This window comes from Crocuta crocuta, unplaced genomic scaffold, assembly GCF_008692635.1.
Source record: "Crocuta crocuta isolate KB4526 unplaced genomic scaffold, BGI_CrCroc_1.0 scaffold32, whole genome shotgun sequence".
Classification (NCBI taxonomy): Eukaryota; Metazoa; Chordata; class Mammalia; order Carnivora; family Hyaenidae; genus Crocuta; species Crocuta crocuta.
This window is the reverse complement of record NW_027529424.1, coordinates 7,212,003-7,229,315: the sequence shown is the minus strand read 5'-3', so window position 1 is coordinate 7,229,315 and position 17,313 is coordinate 7,212,003.

Here is a 17,313-nt window from a genome sequence, read left to right as displayed (position 1 = left end):
CTCCAGGTCCTTTCCTCTGGATTCCTCGGGCTTTTATAAATCGTGCTACTCACGCGAACACCTCCGCATGCCTGGCATTGTGAGTTCGCTGTAATTCGACGCTGCTTTGACTTCTCAGGTCGGCTGGACATTCCACGATGACAGATACGTGCGTCGTGTTTCCAGGGTCTGGCGGCTGCTCTCGCACGGCTGATTTATGTAGCCTGTGCCAGTGGAGGTCTGCAGGTTGCATCTTCCAGCTCTGGGAACGTGACGTTGCCGTCGTTTCTGAACAGAGAGGTGCTTGGGATCCTGGGGTCAAGAATGCGCAGAGGATGGTCATCGCTCAGGCAAACAGATTTGGGTGCTGAACATCGGGTTACCGTGCATGGCAAGAACTTTGTGAGGGACTGATGAAACTTTAGAGTCACCCAGCGGACTTTGAAGAATCAACTCCATTTTCTAAAAGGGCAATGCTTCCTATGCATGAGCCGCCGGAATGGTTTTTTAAGAATAATGTATGTTCGCCTGGGTGGCTCAGTCAGCTGAGCATCCGACTTTGATCTCACGGTTCAGGGGTTCGAGCCCCATGTCAGGCTCTGTGCTGACAGCTCAGAGCCTGGAGCCTGCTTCAGATTCTGTGTCTCTCTCCCTCTCCCTCTCTCTCTCTCTGCCCCTCCTCTGCTCACTCTCTTTCTCTCTCTCAAAAATAAACATTAAAAAAATTTATGAATAATGTATGTAATCCTCATGGCAACTCTGAAATTTAGGTATTAATATCCCCAGTTGCGTTACACATTTGATCTGAATTATGCTTCAAGCAAGCAGTCCACAAAGGTCTACTGAATGTTTGCTACATGCTAAGATCTTCTGAATCTGGCTCGCTGGCCACGGGAAGTCCTTGACTTTGGGAAAGGCTGCGACTTAATCATGAGGAACCCTTGATTTCTTTCAGTAGATTCTGAAGATGATGTGAATAATTCAACTTTGAGTAATTCAAGCCCCGGGGTTTGATACTGCCTTCTGAGAAGGGGAAGCGGTCACAGCAGTGATGAGACAGGCTCCGTTTGCTCAGTCTCCTGTCTGCAGGACGCCCAGGTGCTCTGCAACCTTGAACTGATGGCATGGGGTGGGGGGCACGTGGGTGGCTCAGTCGGTTGAGCCTCTGACTTTTGCTCAGGTCATGATCTCACGGTTTGCAGGTTCAAGCCTCTTGTCAGGCTCTGTGCTGACAGCTCGGAGTCTGGAACCTGCTTTGGATTCTGTGTCTCCCTCTCCCTCTGCCCCCTCTCCTCCTCAAAAATATATAAACACTAAACAAACAAACAAACAAATAAATAAATAAAATGGAGGAGGCTCACGTTTTCATAAATTTGATAAGTGCCCAGGAAGACACAACTTTTCATTGTACATCAGGGTTTCTCAGCCTCCATGTTACTGACGCTTTGGGGGCAGAGACTTCTTGGTGTGTGCATGTGGTTGGAGAGCTGCCCGTGCACTGTAGAAGGTTTAGCAGCTGCGTGGCCTCTACCCACAAGATGTCATCAGCTCCCCCCAACCCCCAGTTATGACTCTCAAAAATGTCCCCAGGTATTGGTAAACTTGCTCCAGTTGTGAGCTATGCTTTTATACCAAATACATGGAATCAGCATTCTGTGTGAGAAGCTGCTCATGGTCATTATAGCCTACGGGCATTGACGCACAAATGGTAACATCACTTTTCTGGAGGGCTCACTTCCTCAGAGATGTTCAAGGCCACACAGGATGGATGGGAGACGGTGTTAAACAGAAAAGACGATGGAATCTCCAGTAGTCATGCTTAGGTTTAGGACCGGAAATCATACACCCCCAGCTCCCTGTTGGAAATTGATTTTAGAGTCCTCAGTACATAGGAGGTGTCATGAATTTTTGCCCTTTCGGCGTCATGGCACCCCACCTGCGTGGTGTATTTCATTTGTATTTCATGAAGGCTGAGCATGGGGGGGCATGAGCACCTTGTATCAAAACCTCAGCTTGTGATATTGGAGACTCATAAATAACCAACCCGGGCTTGTTGGGGTCGCTTGGGTGGGAGCCATGGAATAGCAAGAGGGGAAGGGAAAGAGGTCATCGCTGTAACATCAGATGGGCCGGAGGAACCATTCAGCTTTCAGAGGGGGGCGCTGTCACAAGGCAAGGTGCCTGTTGTCCATGGTCATCCCTTCAGGTGCGTGTGCAAACCGAGTGACTGGCAGCGAATGGCATTTCCTGGAGAGCGTCTGTCTGCAGGCACAAGGCTGCTTTGAGAAGCAGAGGGCTTTTCTATGAGGTCAGGAAGGACGAGGGTCTTCCCTCCCCACCCCGGGTTGGGACCTTGAGGGGAATGTTTCTATCCAGGTGATTCTCCCCCTCTTTCCCTTTTCTGTGTCCTCTGAGATCAGATCTACACTAATCCCAGAAGGCCCCATTACCCAGTTCAAGGTAAATTCCTGGTGAAGGCTGGTATCGGTGGCATGCATGGGGTCTCAGGCATCTGCGTCTTGACCTCTCACCTTGGGTTTGTCCCCTTCTTTGGCTTCACAGAGAGATCAGGAAGAGTTGGTCTTATCAGCTCGTTCCTTCCCTGGAGAGAAGAGGTCCTAAGAGTCTGTGAAACTGGAAACACAGACGATGTGTTCTTCTGGGGTACAGCTGGGTTTAGGGTGGGGACAGGGGACAGGAGTGAGGAGAACTGGATTGCTCCGCATAAGGGACCTTCATGGTGCTGAAAGTGGCACCTCGTCTGACTTCTCCAAGCGCTTAGCGAACCCGTTACACATTTCCGGTTTGCACCATATTTGGTCTCACCAGTGAAAATGAGCAGGGTTCACACCATAACCCCCCCCCCCCCAAAACACCAGTGTTGTGAAGATACACCTGACAGGCAATACGCTGTTCACATTTAAAGTGTACCGTCTGACGCATTTTGACATGTGTGTGAACCCATAAAACCATCACCGCACTCAAAAGAGTGAACGTACCCCCTCAAGTTCCCTAATGTCCCTTTGAAGTCCTCTCTTGTCCCGCCCCCATCCTTGGGCAACCATGATCTGCTTCCTGTCGCTACAGATTAGCTTGCAATTTCTGCAGTTTTCTGTAAATGGAATCACACATTTACATAATCAGTTTTCAATGGAATCATTTTTCTTTTCTGTCTTGCCTCTTACACTCCGCACAATGATTCTGAGATTCACCCGTGTGGTGTGTATCAAAGGTCCATTCCTTTTTATTGCTGAGTGCTGTTCCGTGGCATGGACATACCACAATTTGTTTTTCCATTCACCTGCTGATGAGCCTTTGGGTTATTTCCAGTGTGGGGCTGTTACAGATAAAGTTTCCCTGAACACGCATATGCAAGTCTTTTTGTGGACATATGCTCTGTGTTGGGTAAGTATTTTTATTTGGGTTAACACACAAGAGTAGAAAGATGGATCCAAAGGTCGGTGTTTGTTTGATTTAGTAAGAAACTGCCAAGCTGTTTTCCAGAGTGATGGTACCATCTTACATTCAGAGACTGTGACTTAATCTTTTTTTGGAAGGGGGAACATCACAGAGCCAACAGTGTTGACCATACACAAGGTAATCAAAAATGCTTGTTGGGTTGGGGTGCGAATACACACTCTCAACATCCATCTGGAAGTTTCTATTTAATGTCTATTTGTAGCAAGTAGAGCTCTAGCTAGCCTGCCTTCTTGTTTCTCATGTAAGAGGGAGTCCCATCTTTTGGTACCTCTTTGTGCAAGAAGAAATTGTCTCAATAACTCGCAAGTATCTCTAAAACTTCTATAGAGCGAACCATGTCCCCTAGAGGGGCAGAGTGGAAAAATACTCAAATGATCTGACACTCGTTTCCTCGTTTGAGACTTGGAAGTTGGAAGTAGTAGGATTATGCAGGCCCCGGTCCCCACACGGGCTAACATCCCTCAGTGGGTCCCATCCCCCAGTTCCATTCAGAGCATTAGAGCCCTGACACCAAGGGGAAAAAAAAAGACAAATAGCAAGTAAAATCGAAGCAGATTTTCCCAAGTGTCACACTGTGGAGTTGTTCAAATTCCCAGGTGAGCATAAAATGACCAAACCTTGATTTGCCTTTGTATTGTAGGGCTCTGGCCTCACAGTAAAACGATGTGATGCTTCCAGTTGCATCTCAATACACCGCCTGATTTTGAGCTGCGTGTGACCACAACTCAGCACTTTAGAAGGTTAAGTGAGGGCACCAGGAATGCAAAAACCAGCTTCACTCCTCACTGGTAAGCTAGCATTTGTCGCAGAGATTCCGGTGACAGGCAGGCCAAGCAAGGGCAATTGTGTGAGCAGAGCCGGGGTGGGGGCCACGGGCTTCAAGGCAGTAACGGAGGACCATTCTTTCTCCTTTCTCACGCATGCAGAGAAGATAGAGGACTCCACTCTAGGTCTGTGTTTCTCAAGGAAAAGTAGAAATAGAATTCTTCTGCCAGCCCTGAACCAACATTTTGGCTTAGACCTTGATTCTGAGTGGCACAGCAACCAGATCAGAGATAAAGAAGAGACGTTTCTGTTACCTTGCAGGGCAGGAAATGGGTTTTTGGTCCTGGGATTCCTCTTCTGAGCATGTGGGCGTCACCATTTCCTGTTTCTTTTTTCTTTTTTTTTCCTTTTAGCTCTTACATGTAGAAAATATACTGAATGCCCTGAATTCTTGTTATTATTGTTGGCGAATGTTGATATAGAAATCAAAACGAGCTTTTGTTTTCTGGGGTTTGGAAAGAGCGTTTTGCATCTAGTCTTGTTTAACACACTAAGTATACGACGCAAACCATTCTTTCCTCGGAGGAGATTAGCACCGTCAGGGTGTTGGGTTTAGGGGAAGGTTCTAACTGGCTACTAAAGTAAACACATGGTATGACAGCTGTGGTTTCTTACTATTCCGCAAAGAGAGATAAATGATAGAAATCAAGCAATTGTTATTATTTTTACTATTATTATTATTTAATATCACCTTCACTTTTCATTCTAATCAAGGAACACTGGATTATGTCCTTTAAAAAAAAACACACCCCTTTTCTTGGCAGGCACTATTGTGGTCTGACTTTTTTTTTTTTTTTACTACATTTTTTACTACAATTTTACGAGATTTTTAATGTCAGTAATTCTTTTAATGTAGTAATTCTTACTACATTTTTAATGTCAGAATGTGAGTGGGGAGACTGGTCTGATACTATGGTTCCCATTGGTGTGTGGACAGCTTGCTAAAACAAAGATTGCACGGCCCCACCCCAATAATCTCTGATTCGGGTGGTCTGGGGTGAGGCCTGATGACATGCATTCCTAGCCAGTTTTCAGGTGGTGCTAATGTCCTGGTCCAGGGACCATCCTTCAAGATGTCTGATCAAGACTTATCTTTCGAGAGTCACCCTGGATGTCAGAGGTGTCAGCTTCTAGAGTCTTTCATTGCAAAATCTGAATATGTGATTCCTTGGACATTGTTGAGTCCAAGGGTGAGCAAGCAAACTTTTTCTGTAAAGAGCCAGATGGTAAATATATGGTTTCTGTCGCGGATACTCAACTGCACTGTTGAGTGGGGATGTAGATAAAGACATAAATAAATGAGCATGACACTGTTCCAATAAAACTTTATTTACACAGACAGGAGCAAGCCAGATTTGGCCCACTCAGTTTGCTACCCAATGGTCTAGTCTATGTGTGACCTATAAAAAAAAGTGTGCCAATTATATATATTAGTTTGCTAGGGCTGCCGTAGCAAAATACTGCAGACTGAAAGCTTAGGCAAAACAGAAGTGTATTCATTCCTCACAGTTCCAGGGCTGAAAGTCCAAGATTAACATGTCAGCAGATTTGGTTTCCTTTGAGGCCTGTCTCTGTGGCTTAGAGATGGCTGCCTCCCCCCTCCCCCACCCCCTGTGTCTCTCTTCTGTGTGTGTATATCTCTGGTCTCTCTCTTCCTGCAAGGACACCAGTCAGGTTGCATTAAGATCCACCCTGATGGCCTCATTCTAAAGTAACTACCTCCCTGAAGGCCCTTTCTCCAAATTCAGTCACATTCTGAGGTACCGTGTGTTGAGGGTGTCAACATACAAATTCTGATGGACATGATTCCATCTATAACATTGTCTATTGCTATATAACAGATGACCCCCAAAATGCATGGGATAAAACAGTAAACCTGTGTTATCTCACCGCTTTTGTGAGTCATAAATCCAGGAGAAGCATAGCGGGGTACTTTCCTCTCAGATGTGTATAATAAAGCCGCCCTCAGGGAGCAGTCTCATTCAAAGGCTCAGTCGGGGAAGGACCCAAGTTTACTCACCTGGTTCTTGGAAGGATTCTGTTCCTTGTGAGAATTTGGATTGGTGATCAGGGTTCCCTGCTGGTTGGTGAAGCCTCTCTCAGTTCCCAGTCACCTGCGTTTCTTCATAGAGCCCTTCAGAACATGGCAGCCATTCCCTGCAGGGTGAGCAAGAGAGGAGAGAGAAGTCAACTGCAGGAGGGGCATTCCACCATGTATGCTATATTCTATTTGCTAGAAGCAGCTCCAAGACCAGTCCTCACTCAGTGCGAGGGGATTGCACAAGGTCCATCCTAGAGGTTGCCTTCCAGAGGAAGCAGGACACTTGATCTCTAAAACCTGGTCTTAAAACCCTAAAATGCTATTCCCTCTCCAACCCTGTGCTCCCTTGCCTTTCCCTTTATTGGTATTTTTGAGCTATTTTGTTGAAGTTTAAAGAACTTAATTGTATTCACAATATCGGAAGAGCCCATGGAAAATGACAGACATTTTGGGTCATTCTGAAGACTTGGCAATTATGGATTTGTGGCTCTCTCCAATTTGGATATGGATTGGAATAAACTTTAACATTTAAATCTCTATGTAAGTAAGGTCATTAGCTAGATCAACTATTTTTAAGAGAAAGCCTTATTTACATATAAATAATGGATTTGGTAATTACATAGATATATAATATATAAAGTGGATCCCTTGAACTCTAGTTGGCAAACTTGCATAATTTTGCAGCAACACCAGGAATGTTTTCTAAAGTGAAATGAAAAAACTTCATTTCTTTAGAAATTCCCTAAATCAATCTTTCTGTGATTGAACTCTTTGTTACTTGGGCTAGATTTGAATGATTTAACTATAGGTATTTAAAAATGAGAACTATAGAAGCAAATCCTCCTTGTTACCTTCTTGATAGAAGAGATCTCTACACAGTGAATGTGCTTGTTTTTGGATCCCTGAAGGCATATTTGTAGTCCTCATATTCAGAATAGCCTTCAGTTGATTTCTTGAATTATCTGGGCAAGCTTCCTTCCCTCCCTTCCTTCCTTCCTTCCTTCCCTCCTTCCTTCCTTCCTTCCCTTCCCTCCCCTTCCTTTCTTTTCCCTTCTTTCCTTTCCTCCTTCCTTCCTTTTTCCTTCCTTCCTTTCTTTATTCCCTTCCTTCCTTCCTCCCTTCCTTCCTCCCTTCCTTCCTTCCTTCCTTCCTTCCCTTCTCTTCCTTCCTTCCCTTCTCTTCCTTCCTTCCTTCCCTTCTCTTCCTTCCCTTCCCTTCCCTTCCCTTCCCTCCCCTCCCCTCCCCTCCCCTCTGCTCCCCTCCCCTCCCCTCCCCTCCCCTTCCCTTCCCTTCTCTCCTTCTGTTGAGAAATCTTTTGCTCCATCCTCTTGAGTCTGGGCAGTCTTAGTGGGAGTGATGCTGTGATTTAAACGCTTACGTTAGAGAATGCAGTTCAGCTACTTCCTCGTTTTCTTGCTCTTGCCCCTGAGTGTTCACCCATCAATCCAGGCACCACGCTGTGAGGAAGCCCAAATTATTCTTCATCGGAAGGCCAAATGGAGAGACCCACATGGGAAGGAATCAAGACTTCTAGTCAACAGCCAGCATCAACCACCGGTCATATGATTGAGCAAAACTTCAGATGATTCTGGCCCAGGCTTTAGGTTGTCTCAGTCAACATCTAGTGGAAGAGAAAGGAGCTGTCTCCACTGAGCTACAACCAGATTACAGGTTCATGGACAAAATAAACATCCCGCTGTGTTAAGCTACTAGCTTTTAGACAAGTTGTTACATTGCATTAGATAATAAACACAGTGCACACACACTTTAGAGGTTTTATACAGCTGGGGTCATACAGATTTTTTTTTTTATGTCCCAGTATATTTTAAAGAGGTTTTTTTTTTTATGATATTAAATGTCTTTCACATCTTGGTTTTTAATCATAATGTCACTTTTCATTTCATTTATATCAACTCTTGCTGCCAAGTAGCCTTTAAGTGTTTATGATGTAATGTCAGGTGTAATCAGAGTCTTAATGCAATTGATAACGGCATGAAGCATTTTTAGAAGAAAGGGTATTTTGGGAAGAAAGTATATTTTCTCCTTATTTGCTTCATGGTCTCTCTTGCAAAATTGGAGGGTTGTCTGCACTGTGCACTTACCAGTCTTGCTCCAGGAGCTGGTCGACTTCTACTTGTTTTAAGTTTGGCCAAACTCCCGTGGTTCTTTGAACTGCAGTGTTTCATTCCTGGAAATGTAAATCAGCTCCGATGTTTTATTTACAGTTGGTGGATTTGACCAACTCTCTCTTTCTCTTCTTTCTCTCTCTCTCTCCTCAGTGTTCATTTAAGGAAAGATTCATTTTGAGCTAGAAGGTGAAAAGTCACACACACTCATGACACTCATGACGAGAGATCATAGTTATGGTACTGGTAGGCAAATGTGAATGTCAAAGCAGATTTGAAAGAAAGAAAAGTGACTTCCGGTTTAAGACATTCTCTTTGTTTCTTAATAAGGCCATCAACTTTCAAATCAATGAGGCGTGATCTGTTGTTATCACTCAACAGAGTGAATGCCAGCAACTCCCCTTTGTTTTTGTAAATACTGCAACCTTCAGGGAGGTGCTGTGTTCCCTAGCTAAGACACATTATATGTGATCATTATTCTTATTCAATGTTGTTTTGAAGACTCATTGGGCATATGAGGCTTTGTTGATTGTCTATTGCTAGGCATTGCAATACACTGGAGATAAGAACGGATCACACACAATTCTTGTCTTCGCTGAGTTCAAGCTTTGTAGAAGACCATGTTTCCCTCAGGGTTCTTGTGTATTTCCTACAGTATCAACATTGCCTGATCTCTACGGATCAGTCCCAGCTCTCCCAGTTTCTTTCAGGGGACTTTGGTTTTCTATGTGCAATTATCTGTTGATAAAAGAGCAACCCAGTTACAAATTGATTCTGAATTTTAGACAATTCAAGCGGTAGTTATTCATGTTTGCCTTCAGGATGGTGGGATTATCAGAGTCTGATAGAGTTAAAAGGGCAAGGAAATCTAGAATATAGTTCTGGCTTCATCATTTCCTAACTGCCATTTTGGGTAAGTTACTTTGGCCTGTGATTCTTCACTTGTAGAATGAGGCTTTTTTAAAGAACATTTCTAGCTCAATATTCTGTTTCCAGGTCTGACATCTGAAAATCAAATCCACAGATCTGGCTTAGGCTGTACTGGAATAGTAAGTCGATGAATGGAGTGTTGCCTCTTGTTACAAATATCAACCCGCTACCAGGCATGGTCTCTAGTCTTTTGATATGTCGTCACTTATTGTCTCAGATGAGAACCATTTTTGTTGGCCCGTAGAGCCCTTCAACTGGACATTTGAATCGTGTGAACGTTGGCACAATGTGTGGCAGGGGAAGAATTTATTGTTGACCACAGAATATGAAGTGATGAATCAGGGAAAGGTGTAATGTAGCTCTTAAGTAGGTTGCCGTGTACCGGCGAGAGAGTGTGTGATTGCCAATTCTGATACAAATTATTCTTAGTTCAAAGTCGTTAAGATGAGAAATAATTTACTGTTATTCAACAGTAGATACCACCCATAAGAGTAATCAGTGATTACTTCAGTATCAGTACCCAGTATCTTTTCCAGTAGTCTCATGTCTATTCAGCGATCTGTCATGGCTTTGACTTTGGAATACAACCAGCAGCTGTCTTTTGTGAAACTATTTTAGGAACGATTGACAAGATGGTGGTCCACATAAAGCAATCTGGGGAAAGCTATTTCTCTTTGCTTTGTTGGCTCTTGGTAGATACTCTGGTCTGACATCTCTCACTTTATTATTCTAATTCGTCATTGGCTGTTCTATCTTGTGTACTGGGCTCTGGACTTCTTTGGCTAGGAATAAAGCTTTATCATTTGTATGTTCTCACAGGCGCTTAGCATATAGTAAGTATTCAGCCATGTATATTGGTTACATGAATTAGTAAACAAATATCTATATTATAATTACTCATTTTTAACTATCTGTTGAAAAACAAAGTGTAACTTTAACAAGCATTTATTGTATACCTGCTATATTTATGACACTGCTCAAAACCTGTATCTTGCAGTTAATGATTATGGTGTGTAATTTCATCTGAAGTCAATGTCACAATATCATCAGTACCTGCAAAGTAAATGAAAATCATGACTATTTGCTCCCTAATTTAAAAGAGGTCAAATGCACTTGCGGATTAAATGTATGTGATGCAACTTTCTTGCAGTGATGTGCTCCTTTTTTCCAAAGCCAGCTTCCTTTTCTGAAAGCAGGGAGTGCCCAAGATTTATGTTCTGCTCCCTTTTCTGGTCTATGTGGACTGTCAAGTAATGAAGTAGGCCAGTGGCTCTTTGAGGCATTACCATTTTCTTGATTTCAGAAGGGAAGATTGGGTGGGATATGGACGGGGGGGGAGTCTGTTACTTTTCAGGTAGTTGAGAGATTTATCTATTTTTTTAAATTGCAGCACTAAAGCATTGTAATAGATTTTGGAAACATGTTTGGAGCTAACATCTTGGGCATTTAAAAATTATAATTAAACAATATGACAATACATTAGGAATGGTAGCAGGTAGAATGAGGCTGATCCTGGAATATTTAATTTATTCACTAGTCATATGTCTGTTATTGTCTCCATAACATGAAATGGAAAGGGATATTTACACACACACTTTTGGGAAAGGTGCTACAAGTAGCCACAGAATTGTGTTGGTATATAGCTTTTATCTATGATGGTTAATTTTATGTGTCGGTTTGGCTGGGGTACAATGTGCCCAGATGTTTGATCAAACATTGCTCTGGGTGTCTCTGTGAGGCTGTTTTAAGAGAGATTAATATTTAGACTGGTAAACTGTGAGTTAGGCAGATTGCTCTCCATAATGTGAGTGGGCCTGACCCAACTGGTTGAAGACAAAAGGCCAGTCTTTTCGAAACAAGAGAGAATTCTCCAGTAGACAGCCTTAAGATTTCACCTACAGCACTGGCTCTCCCTGGTTCTACAGCCGATGGCCTTTGGACTCAAACTGGCACATCGGCTTTCCTGGGTCTCCAGTCTCATGGCCCATCCTGAAAATTTGGACTTGCCAGCCTCCAAAATAGTGTGAGCCAATTCCTGATTTCATATACACACAAACACATGCACGTGCGCACACCCACACCCACATAATTGATTTTATATATTTAATTGATGTATATAATATGGATTGATATATATTATTTTATCATAGAAAAAATATATATGATTTTATACGCTTGGTTCCGGTTCTCTGGAGAACCCTGGCCAGTACATTACCTTGTCTGTTTTCAACGCTCATTGTTTCCATGAATTCCATTACATATTACATGAAAAACAGAAAGCCAATAGAAATATAGGACATAACAGCGAGGGTACGGAGATTCTGTCTATCATGTAGATTAGAGGTTAGCAGTAGTGTAAGAAGGGATCCTAAAATACCCAGAAAGGAAGTGTGCCTTACAAAGAACAGACAGCATCAACCAAACCTAATGTCACTCTGCCATTTTCCCCCTTTTGTCACTTTTTTTGAGTTGAAAAATCCCTGAGAGGATCTCCGTAAGAGAGGACTTAAATACATTCCTCCCTCTCCTGCCGTGCAAATGGTTTAGGAGGCCACTTTCAGTGCACATTATATACTGGTTACCCATCCTGTCTGCCTTGTCTTAGTGTCCCCAGGTGCCCTGAAACATACTGCTTGTCACTCCGAGGGACCTCAGTAAATACGTGTTAAAAACCTAAACAAATGTAGGTTTCGAGTTTACCAAGCCATCTTGCATTCCGAGGGTGTTATGAAGAAAATCCTGAAAATGATCCTATTACACTCACAGCAAAGATGGTGGTGTTGTCCATTTACATGAGATGAATGCCATTTGGAGAGCTTAAAATAAGCTGCGGTTGCCATTAAATGACTCTTTACGAAGTAGTTAAGGGGAAGGTGATGGGGATTGGTGAAGGCTTTGAATGACTCTTTTAAGAACTTATTATAAAGGGTTCTTTTCCTGACCTCAGAAGCATCAGTACATCAACATTCCCAATGGATTTCAGGGTCCTTCCGGCCCTGCATAGACCCCCTGGCGGGAGAGAAGGGGGAGATGGGGGAGAGGCCCACGTGGGAGAGTGGCTGTCGGTTTGCTGGTTGGTCCTCTCCTAAAGCGTTCATTACATCATGCTTTTTTGTTATTTTATTCTCACTTTTTATTGCTTGTTGGTTATACCGATTTATCATGTAGCATGACCATTTGCTAACAAGTTAAAAAGGCAGAGAGAGAGAGAGAGAGAGAGAGAGAGAGATTATGAGAGAGAAGGCATCAGTCACAGAGGACGCGTGTTCTCATCAACTTGACATGCTTCATGCCCCAGAGAGGAGTTTGCCAAATATTCTGCATGGAGTCACATTTAATGGTAATAATTTCCACCTGCTGTCATGCGGCCTCACTTCTGCATACAGGTGGTGGTTTCCTTTTTTTTCCATCCAAGACCCTTCTGGCACCCTAGAGACATTAATTAGGCCCTGGACCTCTTTGAAGTTGATCTTATACCCATACACCCATGATGAAATGCAGAAGAGGAGAGGTTAATTGAGTAAGACCAAGACCACACAGAAATTCCATGAAAGAGCCAGGAAGGCGATGGCTTCCCAGTCTGGGGCGAAAACAAGGAAACGCTGAGAAGAGATGCCTGTTTGCCAGGTACTTTAAATTCACCTGAAATCTGCATCCCCCATTTTATTTAAAAAGTCAACTGCCCTCTTCCCTCTTTCTGTCAACATCCTACACAAAGAAAGCCTCCAGAACTACAAAGTAATTACCATCCTTTGCAGGGTGTGTTACCCTGCAGCCCACAGAGCCGAAAGGTTCTCTGGGAACGGTGGTGACTGCCTGACTCAGTTCTCCGTGTGTGGATGTGTCCTTGCTCAGAACTGCCGTTTCCTTCCATCTCCCCACCCCCATCTTTTATTTTTTGAATTGTAATCTTCCAGTTATCTTCCCACGATTAAATCCAGGTAGGAGAATATGAAGTTTCCTAAAATTACTCAAGGCCAGGGTTTCACTTTCCTCCCACTTAAATTGTGCAGAGATTAGTCACTCTGAGAAGGCAGAAACAGTAGAAAGGAATGGAGGGTTGAGAAGCCAGAAACTTCACTGAACACAGGGGAAGAGACCTTCAATAAAAATAGTACTTTTTGCATTCTTGACTGTCTATGAAACTTCACAGGAAGGTTTCTTCTCTCCAAACCATTCTGGCAGGGCCGCCGAGGGAGGGACGTGCGAAGGAAGGCTTTGCATTGGCCTGGCCACCCTGGGCAGCTCCTGGTGGGAAGGAGTGTGTGCGTGTGCGTGTGCGGGTGCGTGTGTGTGTGTGTGTGTGTGTGTGTGTGTGTGTGTATCCCTCACCAGACCCCAAGCGAATGAGGCTGGGTCCATGATCTCTCAGACAGAGAGGACTGCCCACAAGAGATGGGAAGCTGGGTTGGCTTTTGTTGGAAGAGTCACCATTCAAAGCCACGGTTCTGCAAACACGTAGAAGGGAGCACTGTGGTTTTGTGCGTAGGGGAGCCCCGGGAGCCTCAGACTGCGTGTCGCTCGGGGATGTCACAGGAGAGCAGAGACGGAGCCCACGGTGGGGCCAGGAGGAACCCCCAGCCCTGCAGAGGGCTTTGAGAGCCATGGAGTGAACGAATAACGCGAAGGAAAAATGGAAGCGAGCACACCAGACTGAGAACAAAGACACAAAAGAATTAATTCTCTCTTAATGGAGCGGGAGAAAAATGTGCCACGAACAGATGAAAAGCTTTCCTTCTCACAGAAAAGCCCTCAGTGTTACAGGTACCAGGTTTGCTGGCAAGGACACAGCTAATATTTATTTGAAGACTGATTCCGATGACAGGAACCGGCAGAGATCCGAAAACACGCCAGGCTCACAGCGGGTGATGGCTTGGCGCTCCTCTGCACCCCCTGCACCATCCCTCCCCCCCGGGGCGGAGAGCTGCCCCAGCCTCGGGGGTGCCCCACGACTCTGTCCTTCTGCGCACACAAAGAGCGGCGGGAGCCACTGCCGAGGCCACACAGCCACCCAGCTGCTTCGGGGAGAACAGAATGCCATTTTGGCTGGAGCTGGATGAAGTTGCTGCCAATTTCCTCAAAGTTTGCCCTCTCTTTCAATATTCAGAATAACAGCACACAGACGATCTCAGATGCTCCTGGCTGCGTTCCCTTTCTGGAGTAATTAGTTGAAATGCACATTATGTTCTCACCTCATCCCGAGTCTCCATGGTGTCGCCGCCGCCTCCCCCAAGCAGAACTGTGCTGCGGGCTGCTTGCAAGGGACCCGGTTCCTTGTGCCCTGAGGCGGGAGCTGGAGGGTGGGAACGGTCATGGGTTTCCAGCTGGGATCTGCCCAAGGCTGTGACCCGGCCAGCTTTCTCTGGGCGCCCTCTCTGTCCCTGGGTTATAAAATCATCATTATAAAAATTCAGTTCCTCTAACTCTTCGGAGGGATGGCTGGAGGGGTCCTGGCTGGGGGGAGGGGGGCGTAGGGGGGGCAGGGACAGAGGAAAGCCTCCAAAGTCCCGCAGAGGGACTCGCGCAGTTGGTCTAATCAGTGAGAGGAAGCTGCCACGGTTCCGAAACAGAAATGGGAGGTGGTGGAAGCAAAGTTAGTTCGGTGGGAGGGAGGGGAGGGAGAGTCAGTAAGTCAGGACCGGGGCAGACGGCCTGCTGGTGGACGCTGCGGGTCTGTGGTCACGAGGGCTGGTCCTGGTGAGGGGTTTGGCAAGGACGGGAGGGCGGGCGGTAAATCGGAGTTGGAGTTGGGTCCAGCGATCGCGTGGACCGTGTTCTCCACCCGGCGCTGCTGAGTCAGAAGCCCTAGGGCGGAGCCCCGCGTCCTGTTGCAGCAGGCCTCCAGACGGTTCCGCGCAAGCTCAAGTTTGAGAACTGCCACTGTGTACTGCCTGGCGGATCATAAGCGTGGAGGCCGGGAGACCCTGGGCTCCACTTCGGATTCGGAATAAAAGCTTAAATGCAGTCAATAAAAATCACTTAATCTTCAGGGATCTGAGTCTCTTATCATTAAAATGTAGCCGATCACGAGGCGCCTGGGAGGCTCAGTCGGTTAAGCGACCAACTTTGGCTCAGGTCATGATCTCACAGGCTGTGGGCTTGAGCTCCGCATCGGGCTCTGTGCTGACAGTTGGGAGCCTGGAGCCTGCTTCATATCCTGTGTCTCCCTCTCTCTCTGTCCCTCCCCCACTTTGTGCCTGCTCTCGCTCTCTCTCAGAAATAAACATTTAAAAAATTAAAATAAAGTGCAGCAGATGAGCCGCGAGTTGGGTTTTGCCGCATGTACAAGAAAGCCCTAGTTAACGGGGTTAAACACCGAAGGCATTACTCCTTCACATAAAAGGAGCCTGGAGTTAGGTCACCCAGGGCTGGGTGGGGACATAAGCCCTTCCCTCTTCTGCTCTGTCATCCTCAGAACTAGTGTATTAGTTTCATGTAGCTGCTGTAACAAATGCCTGCAAACCAAATGGCTTAAAGCAACACACATTTATTGATCCCATGGTTCTGGAGGGCAGGATTTCGAAGCCTCCCTGGACGACAATCACCGGGCTGGGGGGGCTGTGCTCCTCCGGGATGCTCTAGGGGACATCCGGCTCCTTAGCTTCCAGAGGCTGCTCACGTTCCCTGGCCCACGGCCCCTTACCCATCTTCAAAGCTGCCAACGTCATCCTTACTCGGCCATCTCTCGGGGGCCCTTCTGTCTCCCACTTCTTCTAAGGACTCTCGTGAGTACTTTGGACCTGCCTGGGTAATCCATGAGCTACTTTGAGGTCAGCTGATCAGGAACATTTATCCTATCTGGATCCTTAATTTCCCTGTGCCACATCACGTCACTTACAATTCTAGGGATTCAGATGTGGGCTTCTTTGCCGCGGGCGTTATTCTGCCTTCCATCCCCCAGGGCCACTCATGGTCCTATTAAATAGCGACAATAATTTCTACCACCATGTCAGACTTCCAGGCAGCAGGAAGGAGGAACCCGGAGCACGGAAGAGATGCTTGCCAGACCGAGCTCCGGCAGAACATCACTGCTAACCTCTCCGTGGCCAGAACTGAGTCACCCGGCCACACCTACCTTGCAAGGAGGCTGGGAAAAGTGGTCCCCTTTTCCTCATGGTTAAATGCCCACTAAAATTAAGATTCTGTGTCTATGGAAGAAGGGGGAATGGCCACTGAGTAGGTAACTAGGAGTCTCTGCCATAGAGAGGGAGGTGGGAGGGTCTTGAATGTCTCCTAAGTTCCTTCCTCCTTTAATGACTCCAGGCTCCTCTAGACCCAAGACGTGACAGTTTTAAGTTGAGAAACAGACGCTGGAGTAAGAAGAAAGAAGGAAGTCCTCATTGGCCATTTTCTTCTTTTCTTCGGGGGCAATTACATTCATTTATGGATTATTGAGCGTCTTTGAGGAACCAGACACGTTACACACATTTGTCCTAATGCATGTGCCACGCAAAAATCTTTAGAGTGGCTGATTCCTTTTGTAGCCGTACAGAAAAATGTTTTCACTGTTGAGCAAATAAATTGCCATTTTTAAATGTTCTTCGTTATTTCTGAGAGAGAGAGAGAGAGAGAGAGAGAGACAGTGTGAGCAGGGGAGGGTCAGAGGGAGAGGGAGACACAGAATCTGAAGCAGGCTCCAGGCTCTGAGCTAGCTGTCAGCACAGAGCCTGATGCGGGGCTCGAACCCACGAACCGTGAGATCATGACCTGAGCGGATGTCAGCCACTTAACTGACTGAGCCACCCAGGCACCCCAATAAATTGCCATTTTTGATGGTAACTATAGATGGGGACTAGAAATTGACCCTCGGCAATGGGTCACCTCTCCTTTCCAGATGTACAGCTAGCTGCCTTTGTAACAATGCCCTACCCTTCCGACCAGACCACAGGCAGGTGACTAACATGATGTCGTTCAACAACCGCCTTCTCAAGG